This window comes from Alligator mississippiensis, chromosome 10, assembly GCF_030867095.1.
Source record: "Alligator mississippiensis isolate rAllMis1 chromosome 10, rAllMis1, whole genome shotgun sequence".
In the NCBI taxonomy this organism is placed as follows: Eukaryota; Metazoa; Chordata; order Crocodylia; family Alligatoridae; genus Alligator; species Alligator mississippiensis.
The window spans coordinates 65839213-65855155 of record NC_081833.1 but is presented as its reverse complement, the minus strand read 5'-3'; the positions used below and the strand labels follow the sequence as shown (position 1 = coordinate 65855155).

Genomic DNA, 15943 nt, shown 5'->3' with positions numbered 1-15943 from the left:
TGAAAGGAAATAAGGAACCGATGCAATCACTCCACGAAAGACTGTAAAAGATGTTTATTTCCTTGCAAAGCTAAATTAATGACTAGCACTCCTCTGCTAAAAATAAACAATTTACTGAGCTTTGTCTTATATAGGTATGCTTATGTGATTAATATCATTGGTGATAGCAGAGAGAAGGTGATTAAAAATGGAGTTAAATTAACAGCAGAGTTCTTCAAATTAGGTTGTGCAGTGGTTCCTAGAATTAAGCTGCTTGGATTTAATACATGCCACTAAGTTGAAAAGTCTGAAACATCTGAGAGAGCCTATGAACTAAATATTGCTGAGATATTCTGCTTTCCTAAAATTCAAAACTATTCCAGCTGGGGAATGGAAGCCTGAACACACACAGTGTATTGACAAGCAAGTTATGTCGTAGCATGTTGAATATTTAGCCAGAAAACATTGGTTTACAGATTCCCTGGGAATGGAGTGGAGGCTCCTCAGTAAAGACTGTAATAGGCTTGCATACCTTGGGCCAAAATCCTGTTTGCTTTAGTAATTCAGAGCCCAATCTACCTGCAACTCTAACTAGACAGGAGGGGAGTAGCTGGTGTTCATTCAGCACCTTGCTGGATCAATTATTACTCCAACAGTAGAAGCTCCAATGAGCTACTGATAGCTAAGGATAGTACTCAGATGAGTAAAGCTCCCAAGAATTACCCCCCTGCTAGTAATCAAATGCCATAAGTACTTTGAACTATTAGCACACTGGTTTCTAAGTCAGCTTTCTCTTCCCACTTCAGATGTCATCAGCCCCTAGTAAAATTGAGAGAGAAATGTTTTAAACTTAAACTGTATTAATAGTTGAAATGCCACTGTACTGATGCTATTTATTTGTTGATCAAACTCAGAAATGTACTGAATATGTTCAAGGACTAGAGGGAAATATTTGAAAATGTAAAATGAGTGGCACTTTCTTCTGTTCTATTTCTAGAGGGTAAATTTGCTCAAATGGTTATGTTTAGAAAGCTGTGAAGTGTGCCACATTTTCTATGGCAACAACACTAAGAAAAACGTTGAGTTTCCATCATCTAATCTAATTCTATTGATGCAGTCTTTTGGTAGCAATGATGCTTAAAACATTTCAACACAAACCTTTAAGAGCATTCCTTCCTCACTGATAAAATTTGGTTTCTATTATTTTAAGTTCCTGGTTCACAAAGTGTTCTGCAATTTTCAGTAGTGCAGATATAACCAAGGTGCATACTTTCAGCCCACAATTGTTATTAATAGTCTATCGAAAAGGTCAACCTTATATGGTCTTATACTGCAGCAGCTTGCAGGTGGAAAAAAATATAATAAATATGTAGCTTGTATATACAGTGAAATGGTGGCTGATTTAACAAAATGCTGTCCTAGCCATGAAGGTGTTTATATTATGTAGCATTAGCACTTGCTTCCTTACAAGCCTTGTTTATAGATGTAGTCCGTCCTGTTCCAACACCTGGAGATTTGCAGCACCACAAGCTTTCAAAATGTACTTTATGTGGACTCTGTCTCTTGTCAAAGATCCTTTCTTGTGCACAAGAATATCTAGATCAGTAATTTCTTCAGTCGCCCCATCACCCCCAAGTCTATTTCCATGCTGGGAAGTAGAAGTGTTTTGCTGCTAGCTGGGTCATAGCTCAATGCCTTTAATTTCTGGTATATAGTAAGGGTCAAGTGGGTGACACCCAGGCCCCTAATTCCAACCCTTGGTGAAAGGTCGTAGGCAAAGTATGTAGGGCATTCAGATCTTCAGAAGTCAACCTATCTAAGATGGATCTGTTCAAAACAGAGAAAGCTCAAACAAGAAAGCACCTCCAATGGTAATACACCTACATCTATATCATTTTGCATGTAGTCCATGTATTTCTACATGCATACCGATACAGAACCACACATTTTTAAAATGTAGTTTAAATGCACCTTCTTTTAGTGTTGCAAGTAAAATGCAGAATAATCCATCCATGTATTAATTCTGTAGTGAAGTAATACCATTGGGATATTTTATGGGGATATAAAAGAAGAGAGAAGGGCATTTAAACCTGGTCTGGGAGCACCAGCACCTTGGTAACTCTTTTATAGACTTTTTGGAAGGCAGAGTTTGGTATGGGCTGGCGTGACCAACGTGTTCTGTAAAAGCACCAGGAACACTGTCCAAGGAGGCTTCCCTTGAACAGCATCATCAAGATTTTTTTTTAATGAGAGATGGCTAAATATCAATGGGAAATGAGTCCCTGTATATGCTCCAACTCCACTAAAAGAAGCAACGTTTGTCAAGCAATCAAACGTAACAGTGCTCGGTCACTGACTTTTCATAAAGGTGAAAATTCTCCCAAGTTATTCGCATGACCAGCATTTTATTTTAACAAATTATTCACCTGTAGACCCTAACATACTTGCTTTCACAAAACACAGCTTCAAGGTCTCTGCTCTAGGAGGCCCTCAACTTGCAAAAAAGCCACCGAGATTGAAGTCCTTTAAATTCTATCATATAAAATAAGTCCTGCTGAAAACGTGGAGAGTGCTTTAATAAAGAGCAGTAATGTGGGGGAATCAGCAGTATTAAGAGGTGAAAGTTGTGGCTCATTTTACATTTGCCGAGGTATAGCAGAGAGGTTGAATGAAGCAAAACCCTACACTAGGCTATTACATAAATATCAGTTTCCTACATAGGAGTTTTTCAGTTGAAGTGCTCATACAATGAAGCCAGGAGGTGACACTGTAGAGAGCTTTTAGCTTTTGATGTTATCACATTGAGTATTTGTGCACCTGACCAATAAAGCTATTGTGTGTGTGCAAAGTAACATCATTGCAGGTACCCCTTTTGGATCATTTATATTTGAGTGAGAGAGCTGAAAGGGACCATTACAGATCATTTGTAATTCTGGCTTATATTTACATGCTTATTATTTTTAGTGAATCTAGATTTACTGAGAAGCCAATTGTGAAATATCCTCCTGTTCAGAACAGTCAGTTGGCTGTAGGGGAATATCTTCAGATTGCAATCATATGGAGGTATCGCATATTTCTCTTCATCCTCACTGCAAAGAAACTCTTCAGGAATTTACAAAAGAGGATGAGTAAAGTTAAGAGGATTCTTTATCTATAGCTTTGGTAGTTATCAGCTATATTCTTTAATTGAAACTGAAGTGAGCAGCTGTTAGCTTCCTTTCTATTAAGCACTAATGTTGTAGTTTTGAAACAATAAACAGTTAATGTTATTTGATTTCTTACATTCAGCAACCCAAGAAAACATCTGGCAATGAAACCGGGGGAGACAAATGGTTAGTCATTTATGAGCTCATCAAGTTGACTGTTTAAAGGTGTCAACCTTTATGAAAGTTAAATATGTAGTTATTACAGTCAGAGGAAAGGAAGATGCAGAGCGTTTGTGTGTGTGTGTGTGGGGAGGGGGGTTGTATGTGTGTACACACACTGGCACCAGGAGGAGGGAGAGAAGGATGGAGAGTGTGCTACCTGTTGGCAACCAAAGCCAAATTGCACTGGATGTGCCAGTTCGGATTGACTCCATTCTGTTTAGTCTGGGACTAAATGTGATCTGTTTAAATTGCAAGAGATTTTAGATATGACAGTATGGCTATAACCACAAAGCAATCCCTGTTTATGTTAAGTGGTGTCACCTTCATGGGAGCAGGCAGTGGCTAAATAAGGATTTGAGTTAATCTCTTCTATATGATCCACAGAGAAATTGCTGTGGGGTTTTTGTGTGGAAGCTTTGCAGCACTGTAGCCTGCTCCGGTGCCTCTTACGTCCCCCAGCTAAGCACAAGACTTGTAGATCTAGCGGGGGGTGCTTTTTGATAGCTCGGGTCTCCCGATTGGGATGTTACTGCCAAGCAGATGTTATATCCAAGCAGTCTGTAAGAACATGTTATTCCTCTAGCTTTCCTCAAACAGAGGATGAAGCGTTTAGTGAACAGCCGGCTTTAGGGGTCGACAGAGTCCTGCATTTCTTCTCTAGGAGCATTGGTAATGATGCATCTAACAAGCAGCTGGAGCAAAGGGGCTTTCTCCCTCTTGCAACTTTGAGTTGGGTGCCTTCTGCGTTTAGTCAACAAGGCCAGGGAAAAAACGCAATTTCTGGGATGGGGATGACTCCTGGCTACTTACCCCTAAAGCTTCCTTGCCACCTCAGCTTAGAGAAAGGCAACAGCATTCCTGGGATACTTTCCTTCTCTGAAAGTGAGAAAGGAGCAGATAGCACTATGTCTATATATTTATTGATATGGGGGCTGGGGTGATAAATTGGGGGGGGGGGGAATTCCCCCTCTCCCTTTATGTTTCTTTCAGCCTCCTCCTCCATCATTTACATATCTGGCTGGTAGGTGATTTTTATTCTCAGCACGAAAACTGCAATCTATTTCAATGCATGAATGCAGCCCTGCATCTATTCAACACAGTGAAATAGCCCTGAGATTTATTGTACTAAATAAGAAAACAAGGAGAAGAAACACTCTCCTTAGCCTAGTGGGCAACCCACTGCGATACAAAACTCCTTCTGATCCTCCAACAGAGAAAAAGAAAAGGGGGGGGAAAAGATGGGGGTATGAGATGGGGTTGGGGGGGGGGAAGAAAAACCTCCCCAAATTATAACTGGCTTCCCATGATATTTTCATTAGCAGGGAATTTCAAAGAAGCTGCAGTAATGAGCTACTCCGGTTCAGTCTCCTAACACATCCATTAATAAGAAATCACTCCTATAGCTGGTGGCTGGGTGTTGAGGGTGCACTAAGTCAGAGACAAATCTAGAGAGAGAAACCCCAGTGACAGTGAGAAATAAATAAGCAAACACCAATAAAATAGATACTCACTCTTGCCAGGAGCCAGGAGCCGTCTTGCTGACACCCCCTTTCACTAACGGATGAGAAGGACGAGGAAAATATTAGCCGGTCCCTGGGAATGGACAGGATCCTCCGGGCTTTCTGGTTTTTTTCATGCTTTCCGAGGCTGCTGATGCTGGAGAAGAAGCTGGGCACTTAGACGCTCAGGTTTCTGCGCCTGCATGGTAAAGGGCAGTTAGTCATTTCTCCCTGTGCACAAATCAGCAGCAGCAGGAGCAGCAGCACATCTCCGGGAAAGCGGGGATATTCCACATAAATCCACTCATTCAGGGGCTGAGCGCTCCAGCGTGCCTGCCTGCCAAATGTAACTGTGAAGTGATGTGGAAAAGTGAGCGGGGAGCCTCCCCTGACAGCTCTTATTGGGCTGATCTCGGAGGCAGGTCCAAGCGCTTGGAAATTCGTGGCAGCGGGCTTCTGGGGGGCTCCAGCGAGCGCACAACTTTTCTACACGGCGCGGAGCCGCTCGGCTCCCCGTGCCCGCCACGCCGAGCCCGCCCTCGCCGCCGGGAGCCGCCACCCGCCCGAGCAGCGGAGGTGGGGCCGCGCCGGGCGCGGGGCGCGGGGCCAGGGCAGCGCGCGGGCCGGCCCCGCCGTGGCCGCTAGAGGGAGGCGGCAACGCGCTCCCCTTCGGGACCGACCCGCGAGTGCCGGCGGCCCGGCCACGCGTTACATTTATCGCACCCTGCGTGGCCACAGGCAGCACGTACAAACGAGTGCTGGGGGACCTGGCACACGTTACTTTATTGCACCCCGTGTGGCCACAGGCAACACCTACAAACAAGTGTCGCCGGCCCTGCCATGCGTTACATTTATTGCATCCTGCGTGGCCGCGGGCAACACTTACAAATGAGTGCTGGGAGACCTGGCACGAGTTATGTTTATTGCACCCTGTGTGGCCACAGGCAACACTTACAAATGAGTGTCGGTGGCCCTGCCACACATTACTTTTATCGCACCCTGCGTGGCCACAAGCAACATTTACAAATGAGCGCTGGGGGCCCTGCCACGCGTTACATTTATCACACCTCATGTGGCCACAGGCAACACTTACAAATGAGCGCTGGGGGCCCTGCCACGCGTTACATTTATCACACCTCATGTGGCCACAGGCAACACTTACAAATGAGTGTCGGCGGCCCTGCCACATGTTACATTTATTGCACCCTACGTGGCCACAGGCAACACTTACAAATGAGCGCTGGGGGCCCTGCCACGCGTTACATTTATCGCACCCCATGTGGCCACAGGCAACACTTACAAATGAGTGTCAGTGGCCCTGCCACGTGTTATATTTACCCTACCCAGCATGGCCACAGGCAACGTTTACAAATGAGTGTCGGTGGCCATGGCACGCATTACATTTATCGTACACTGCGTGGCCACAGGCAACACTTACAAATGAGCGCTGGGGGCCCTGCCACGCGTTACATTTATCGCACCCCATGTGGCCACAGGCAACACTTACAAATGAGTGTCAGTGGCCCTGCCACGTGTTATATTTACCCTACCCGGCGTGGCCACAGGCAACGTTTACAAATGAGTGTCGATGGCCATGGCACGCATTACATTTATCGTACACTGCGTGGCCTAAGGCAACACTTACAAATGAGCGCTGGGGGCCCTGCCACGCGTTACATTTATCGCACCCCATGTGGCCACAGGCAACACTTACAAATGAGTGTCAGTGGTCCTGCCACGTGTTATATTTACCCTACCCGGTGTGGCCACAGGCAACGTTTACAAATGAGTGTCAGTGGCCATGGCACACATTACATTTATCGTACACTGCGTGGCCACAGGCAACACTTACAAATGAGCGCTGGGGGCCTTGCCACGCGTTACATTTATCACACCTCATGTGGCCACAGGCAACACTTACAAATGATTGTCGGCGGCCCTGCCACACGTTACATTTATTGCACCCTACGTGGCCACAGGCAACACTTACAAATGAGTGCTGGGAGACCTGGCACACATTGTATTTATTGCACTGTGCGTATCCATTGCAGTAAGACTGGCCACAGACAACACTTATGCACATAGTGCCTGGGGACGTGGCACATGTTACATTTATTGCATCATGCATGTCCGCTGCAGTAAGACAGGCCACAATTGGCAACTCTTACAAATGAGTGCCTGGGGCCCTGGCACGCATTACATTTATTGCACCCCGGATGAACCGGTGATTCACGCCAGACTTTTGGAACAGTTGCCTGTGCAAAGTCAAGCCGCTGCCATGCGTTATGCCCATGGTGCCATGTAGAGTGCAATAAACTTAGACCTGCCTCATGCTTGAAGTTATGGTCACAGAATGAAGCAGTGACGCACAATACAGTTTGGTACTAATGAGTGGCTGTGGCCCTGGCAAGCGTTACATTAGTTGTGCTGTGGGTGTCCATCACAGTAAGACCAGCCAGAGGCAGCAACACTTTCCCCTTCAGTACTGGTGAGTGCTGGGGGCCTTAGCACGTGTTACATTTATTGCATCATGCATGTTCACCACAGTAAGACTGGCCACAGGCAACACTTACAAATGAGTGCCTGGGGCCTTGGCACACATTGCATTTATTGCACCGTGGATGAACTGGTGACTCGCACCAAACTTTTAAAGCAGTTACCCATGCAAAGTCAAGCTGCTGTGATGTGTTACGCCCATGGTGCCATGTAGGGTGCAATAAACTTAGCCTTGCCTCACGTGTGAAGTCATGGTCATAGAATGAACCGGTGATGCACAATAGATATTGGTAGCAATGAGTGCCTGCGGCCCTGGCACACATTACATTTATTGTGCTGTGCATGTCCACCGCAGTAAGACTATCCACAAGTGGCAACACTTACAAATGAGTACCTGGGGCCCTGGTGCATGTTACATTTATTGCACCGTGGATGTCCACCACAGTAAAACTGGCCACAGGGGTGAAGGCACCATCACACTACGAACTGGTGACTCGCACCAGACGTTTGGAGCAGTTGCCCGTGCAAAGTCAAGCCGCTGTGATGTGTTACGCCCATGGTGCCATGATGGGTGCAATAAACTTAGACCTGCTTCATGTGTGAAGTCATGGTCACAGACTGAACTGGTGACGCACAATAGAGTTTGGTAGCAATGAGTGCCTATGGCCCTGGCACACATTACATTTATTGTGCCATGGGTGTCCATCACAGTAAGACTGGCCACAAGTGGCAACACTTACAAATGAGTGCCTGGGGACCTGGTGCATGTTACATTTATTGCACCGTGGATGTCCACTGCAGTAAAACTGGCCACAGGGATGAAGGCACCATCACACTACGAACTGGTGACTCGCACCAGACTTGTAGAGCAGTTGCCCATGCAAAGTCAAGCTACTGTGATGTGTTATACCAATGGCTCCATGTATGGCGCAATAAACTTAGACCTGCCTCTCGCATGAAGTCATGGTATCAGAATGAACCAGTGACGCACAATACAGTTAGGGGAACTGCCCGTGCAAAGTGAAGCTGCTGCGATGCGTTACACCCACAATGCCATGTCGGGCACGATGAACTGCCTCATGTGAAGTCATGGACACACAACGAATGGGTGATGTGCAATACAGTTAGGGGAGCTGCCCATGCAAAGCAAAGTGGCTGCTCCATGTTCCACGTGCAACACCATATATTGTGCAATGAGCTTGGACCAGCCACACGCACAGAGTCATTGTCACACAATTAACTGGTGACTCTTGCAGTATGCTTAGACTAGCTGCACATGCGAAGTCAAGCCCCGGCACCATGTTACTAATATGATGCAATTTGCCCGTGCAAAGTCAAGCCGCAAAATCATCATTATGAATGTAGATTTGGTGGTGAGTCACACAATAAACTTGGACCAACCACAGGCACAAAGTAGTTACCATGCGATAAAAATATCTATCAGCTACAAAATAGCTAGCCAGCTCTAAAATGAGTGCTTGACAATGGGTAACAACTTGATGGCTAGTTTCTATCCAGCTTTCATTTGAATGTGTAGAATGGTCCTAAGTAGCACAGGAGAAAAATGTCTCTTCAGCTATGAAAAAAGCCAATCAAGTCTAAAGTTGGTGCTTGAAAATGCATAAGAACGCAATAGCTGGTTTCAATCCAGCTTTTATTCAAATGGGCATCAGCGCCCTTTGTGTACACCTGACCCCACACATTGGATGAACAGATTCAGGTTCCTACCATTGGAGCCAGCTCTAACATGAGACTGAAGCATAGTTAGGTCCCGTCCTATACGAACTAGATCAGCCCAAAGGCATGACTACACGGAGGGACAGCCTTGCTGCAAGCAGCTCCCTTGGGTTTGCAACAGCTACCTGCCCCCAGAAGTCCCATCTCGCAACAGATCTCATCTTAGTGATACTTGGCACATCTACACATGTGCTTTAATGCACAGTGGCCTATTTTACTGCACATTAATGCAACACGTAAAAACCCATCTTATGGCAGTAAAACAGGCTATGGCACATTGTCACTTAAAAACCACGAGCATTCGTTACTGTACATTAAGGCAGCCTATCGTGCATTTGTTTAGTACCTCACATCGGAGGCACTAAATTTAACATGCATTACATGCATTAATATGCCTTAATGCATGTGTAGATGCACCCGCTGAGTACCTTCACTTGATATGGATGCTCATGGGAGAGGAAAGTCTTGAAAGCCTTCAGCACCAGCTCATTTCTGCCCAGTGATCCAAAGAATTTAAGGGCCTGTCCTATGCAAGCAGTCAGGCAAAACTGTGATAATGGTCCCTGCTAGGTCTAAACTCAGTTAATAACTGAGTCTCTTTTGTTTTCACCCTGGAAGGAAGGAGTGCCTTGGAAGTTTGTGTGTATATGTAAGTCTAGTAACTAAGTGCTTCATCATCAGTATGGCTAGTTAAGTTTAGCAGTTTATGGAATAGTAGAAGTTTCATGGCTTTAAATTACTGTTGATATCCTGGTTCTAAATGCCAGTGGCAACTATTTCAAATAGAGACTTGGGGTCCTGCTGTACTGTTCAAATGAAAGCTGGATACAAACCAGTTATATAGGTGTTACACATTTTCAAGCACTAACTTTGTAGTTGGTTGGTTCTTCTCATAGCTGGATAGACATTTTTGTGGCATGATAATTACTTTTTTATGTGTGGCCAGTCTAAATGCATTGTGCACTTAACCAGTTAATTGCACAATATATGCAACCTCTGGCAGGGTCTTATTCAGTTCCAGATCCACTTGTTCTTTAGCTTGGAGAAGTGGTAATGATTTGTGATGGGCCCACTGGGAAGAACTTGTTTTGGCAAGGCAACTTTTAATTTGGAAGATGTGTTACATGCATTTTCACACTGCTGATTCTGGCTTGTTGCAAGCAGGGCTTGAAGGGCTTAATGCTTTTTTTTCCTCTTTTATTGCTTTTTTTGTTTTTTAATGACAGCACTCCTCTGGGGCCTTGGATGAGAGTCTCAGTAAAGCTCAAGGCACTCCCAGGAGATGTGTCTGTGCCTTTCAAGGCGTGACTGTGGATGGGAGGAGGACAGTGGAGCCTGGTATTCCAACACAGAGAAGTAAAATAGCTGGGTTTCTTTTATTGTTGGTTAGTCTGGTTAATATTTTATATGCTGATGCTGACTATTTAAATGCTCATGTGTGTGATGGAAAATGCACACCTGCATTTGGGGCTCTGTGACTTTGATATGTGGCATGGTATGTTATTTTAACAGAATGCAGTATTCCCTGGCAAATTATTCAAGATAACAGGTGCTTTTGTTTTTTGTGCCAAAAAAAATAAAATTAAAAAATAAAAATAAAAAGCCTTAACATCATCTAAAATGTAGGAACAGGGACCTGGCATTTTGAACTTTTCCATGATGGGATGAAGGGATATCTGGACTCCATTTTTGTTTAAAATATGTCTGACAATCTCTAAATTTTTTGTAACGTAACTGTGATTCTAACTCCTATTGCCTTGGAAAAGAGGGGTATAAAATACTTGATATTTACTTGGTGGCAGAGGCAGGGAGCCTTGAGGGAAATATGAAGCACTTTACAGTGCAATAGATAACATCAGAAATGTGGCTTTTCTTTATCTGGATCTGCATTGAAGAAAAGGTGGGGTTTTTTCCTTTATTTCCACCAACCAAACGACCACATGAGAATATAGATAATGTCATGGTGAGGGATGAGGATGTTTAGTCTTTATATCCTTACTCCTGGGAGTTAATGACAGCTTCTTAAAATGTTTTGAAGCGTAGGTGAAAGGCCTTATGCACCTAAATCTTGGCATATTTGTTATTTATATTTTAAAAAGGAGATTTTATCGTCTACTGCAGGCAAGGGGCAAGAGGGTAATAGTTAAGAAGTGATGCTTTTAAGCGAAGAGAGACCATATTTAGGTTTGTGCTACATGCAGTTGGTGCAGATGTATGTGGAAGGAGAGCCAAGATTGGCTTGAAAATTATTCCATGTTCCACCAGTGCTGGGGCCAACAGATGCTTTTTTGGTATCTCTACAACTTAAAGGAGGTTACGATTTTCCATAAATTAGGCACACCTCCGTTTGAGGTTCTGGGCCTTGTCCCAAAGGGCAATTTTTGATCACTGGGGCATGGGCCCTATGCTTTGTCAGAGTCAGCTGGTGGCTTCTGGGGATTGCCTTCTTGTACAAAGATGCTTCAGAGGAAAAGATAAGCTTTCCCATGCCAGAAGATCAGGACCCCCATTTCTTTTATAAAAACAAAACAAAAACAAAAAAAAACAAGAACAACCAACAAAAAACCTCCACTTTATGGGGTGTGGGAAGGAAGAATGATTATTACTTTAATCATCCCACCCAAATGAAATCATTTTGTTTAATATCATGCAGTGCTGCTGAGCATGTTCACTAAAATATATTTCCTTTTTAAAGAAATCTTCTAAATGGCATGGTTATATTTGGTAAGCAAAGAAAAGTGCAGGCTGCAACTGGAAAAGGAATGTGCTTTTTAGATTAATAACTGCAATCAAGGGAGAAAACAGGAGAGCATCAGATGCAAAATATAGGTGAATAATTAAAGAATCTGTTTAGAAATGTAGGTGTGTCCTGGATGCAAATAGTGTACTGCAGCTTAATGTTTGAATACTAGATCTCCATGCCAGAAAATTTCCCACAGAACTGTAAGAACTGACTGAAACCTCTAGGAAATGAATGACCTTTTTTTGGTAAAAGAACCCGATTCTTTTTATCTGTAGTATTTTGCTGGTATGAATAGGAAGGATGGTAAACCTAATGGAACTTCTCATTCATATGGAGGCAGAAAATATCTGGCTTCTTTCTAAAACTGTGTGGAACATAATAGAGTACAAGTAGCTTTTCTTCCTTGTCAGCTTTTGAAAAAAGCAGTTGTTGATTATCTATCATATATTTGCACTTCTTGCAATGCTGAAAAACAGGCAATAAATCTGTTTTCTATAGTGAAGACAGCAGAGAGCTCAGACCTTACTGCTTTAAAAAAATTCAATAAGAATGGCTTGAAATGAGCTCTTGGGGGCCGATTCAACAAACAATAGACCCTTACAAGGCCTAGCTGACGATATAATCCCTAGCATCAGCATGTAAAAATGCAAAAGTCAAGAACCTGAAATAAGGTGGAAAACCCACTGTGCTAAAATTAAATTCTGAGTTTAACCCTTGAGTGAAACATACTCTCAATGAAACATTACTTCCATTGGCGCATTTAAAATATCGGTAGCCAAATTTAGATATGGATATGCTCGATAGCCCCAATCCAAAAATTGACTAAAGTTAATGGAATATTTCTCTCTTAATTTAAGCAAGCATTTGAACAGGTCCTAATTAGTTAATTCTGACTACTGCATGCACTGAGAGTAGATACATCTATTAGTTACTTTATTGAAATAAAGTATTCTGGCGGGAACTACCGCAAGCAATGCTACCTAAAAATGAGCAAAGTATATTAAAAGTATTAAAATTAAGGTTATTATATAACTAAATGTAAATTCCACCATGATTTTGTTGTCTTGGGTAAACACTCACTTCTTCTCCACTCAAGGATCAAATTGTGTATATATATCCCCCCCGCACCCAAATATGCCCAGCATCAAGCCCTCCTTTGATTTATTTCCAAGGTTTCTAAATATGCTTCTAAATGAAATGGCACGTTAAGTGGTTCTCACTGCTATTACATATCTATTGCTGCAAATCTTGCACACTTCCTTGCAACATTTAAAATATGCTTACAAATATTTTATGTGGTATATACCTTGAGAAATAGTATTCACTTGTCTTTGAAAAATTGCCACAAGTTACTGATACTTTTAAAATTAAATCAGCTCTTATTACAAGCGACTCAAGGGACTAAGATGAAACATGTAAATGGTCCTTGAGCCTGGGTATATGCCTTTAGTCATTAACCACAATTGCTAGCCTACTGGGTTAGTTTAATCAAGCAAGTAAAACCTATATATCTCCTCCGCAAAAAACGTACCAAATGCAGGAAGTTTTCACAGAAGTACGCTTTCAAAACAGTCAGGTGTCTTTTGTCTTCATAGGGTATCAGAAAAGTGCTAAACTTCAATCAACACTGCCAAAAGGCTGAGAAGCGGCCTCAAAAAAAATGGTTATCCGTACCGAAAAAAAAAAGGAAGTCAATCACTTAAAATCTTTTATTGGTCCTCTTGTCTTCTATCAAAGGCATCTGATCAAACAGAAATTGGATCCCTTTGTTATTAAATATATGAGAAAGTGAGAAGCTCAGTAATTTACACTAAGTTACTTGGGCCTGATCCTACAGTCAGTTTCTTACATCCACATGCAACTCTTTATAACCCACAGAAAGTCAAACCAGTGCAAAGGCTAGATCCAATTCCAGGATTGGGTCCTCTGTGTTCTCAGTACGTTCTTTTCCCTTTTCCTCATTTCCTCCATTTAGTTATTTTACACATAACTGGCTCTTCACTGTCTGAGGATTTTAAATGTAGGTGGGGGAAAAAGCCACAACTATTAATTTGCACACCAGAAGTTTCCCATGTGTGCCAACTGTATTACAGAGTTCATAAAAATAACAATGCATTACCAATTTTTATTATTCCTAGCATAGCTTTTGCAATTTTGATTACTTGCTGTCAGGGTGATTATTAGGAAAACAGCCGTTGTTTTGTATATGAAACACTAAGATACCAAGACAAAAGAAAATGATATCAAGTGGAACAATCGACTATCATTTTTTTTTGTGCATTAATGCTTTAGCTGCTACTTGAGAAGCTTAATCCTTTTTAACTTTCAGTGTAACTTCCTTATACAAGTACCTGGTTCAGTTTTTGTAGCTATGGAAATAATTTTTTGCTCTACCTAAAGTGCCCTCTAGCGTGCAGTTACTAAGCAGGATTTTTTTTTCCTAACAGTCACTGTGCTAAATCCCCAAGTAATTTGTAACACTGCTTTCTGTTCTCACCGAGAGCAAAGAACCTGAGCGTTTGCTGGCTTCCTTGTTTGTGTATGCGTAAATGAATCATCTCTTCCATATAAAAAGTGACTGATTCTCAGTTTCTAGCAAGTGTTTACTGTGACATACGTCCGAGTCAAATAGAATTCAATAATCTTCTAAACCAAATATGAAAAGTGGCTTGTCGATTGAGGAGCATTTTCTTGTTAGCCAGGACGACCAAAACCCTTATTTCTCTACTGACACTAAAAAATATGCTCAGCAGAGTATATAATTAAAAATATGATCTTTTCCAAAATAGGAATCAAAAGAGAGGTATTTAAGTCTGTTCACTTTAAGCATCTTGAGCTCTTATTGATGGTTTTATTTTTGAAGTTTTTGTTTTAAGTTTGTTGAGCAATTGCAGACAAAAATGACTTTTTTTTTTTTTTTATACAAAAGCTTGTAAAGGGATAGGTAAAAAAAAGGAAATGCTCTTTGGTGCAATATGCATACAACTGTCAAACTCTACTTCCTCCTGAAGTGTTTAAACACTATTGTGACATAAATAAAGTGTTTGAGGTTATTGTTGTAGACCATGTGTGTGTTTCCGTGTTACACCAATATAAACAAATAGGAGAACCAAAGAATCACTGATGTGTATAGGCAGTAAGGAAACACTAGCATGAAGCATCAGCCTTCCTCAGTGTAGTAGTGATCAGCCTGTCCCTTCCGCGGGTGTGCTGGTTCGAATGCTGAAGTTATCGGACCGGACAAGTTGTGTTGTGTCAGTCAGTGACAGGACGTACCGTACTGCAGACAGACACAATGCTGCTGGTGCTGCTTCTCTGCAGGAGGCAATGCACACAGCCAACCTGCTTTAGCTGTTTAGCTGCCACATCAGTAGGTTAGAAAAGAGAGAGACTCCTGAAAAGAGATGGAGAAGAAACGGAGGGTTTGGAGGAGAGGGGGAAGGAAGAGACAGAGAAAGAGAGAACTGGGACGCAACAGGGAGAGGGAAGATGAAGAGTGAGTAGGGTACAACAGTGGGGAAAAAGGGTGGGGGGAGTTATTTAATCTGCACGAGGACAAAACTGTCAAATGAGACAAAGCATTCATTTTTCTTTTGCAATGACAACATTTCAAAGACGGGTATTTTTTTTCAGGTCTCAAAGGGGTAGTCACTGCATTCTCAGTCACAAATTAAATTCAGGTTCAAGCCTCGATCAAATTAATCTTTGTCTCCTGACTTCCCACCCCCCATTTCACTATGAATTGACTGAAGTGCCAATTTCTCACTACAGTTATTCTGTACGGTGGAATGCCAGGGGAGAGGAAGTATATCTAGACTCCATCTTCTAAATAAATCTACCTTTTTATGGGTTTGTGCTTCGAGAGCAGCTCTCTGTTACAGGTGCAACCAGCCCCATGAAAGCCAGGGAGTACAACAAAAAGTGGTAAGAGCAAAATGTTGTAGTTTAATAAAAGCAACTAGCCTTTGGACAAAATATAAAACAAGTCCTGGGAGCAGCCAGGTGAGATCACCTTCAAATTTGCCATGTCCATTAAGCTACAGAGCCAAGGTCCCACGTGAGGCCTTTCAAGCCCAGTCAATTTTGCAACCTCTTCCCTGCAGTTCACAGCTTCAAATAGG

General features: G+C 42.7%; 1 protein-coding gene across 3 annotated transcripts in view; it reads right to left on the bottom strand.

Annotated features, from left to right (window-relative positions):
• The window catches only part of CDH8 (cadherin 8), a 222116-nt gene extending 216727 nt beyond the window's left edge, over positions 1–5389 (bottom strand). The window contains exons 1-2 of one of the 3 annotated variants that reach the window (XM_019488191.2): positions 4859–5388; positions 4158–4223 (exon numbers count right to left, since the gene is read on the bottom strand). The gene's annotated coding sequence lies outside the window, so the exon portion shown is untranslated. Of the gene's footprint in view, positions 1–4157; positions 4224–4858 lie in introns of all 3 variants that reach the window. The other 2 variants (XM_019488192.2, XM_006270588.4) reach the window with 2 other exon arrangements.
• Between the last annotated feature and the right edge of the window lie 10554 nt (positions 5390–15943).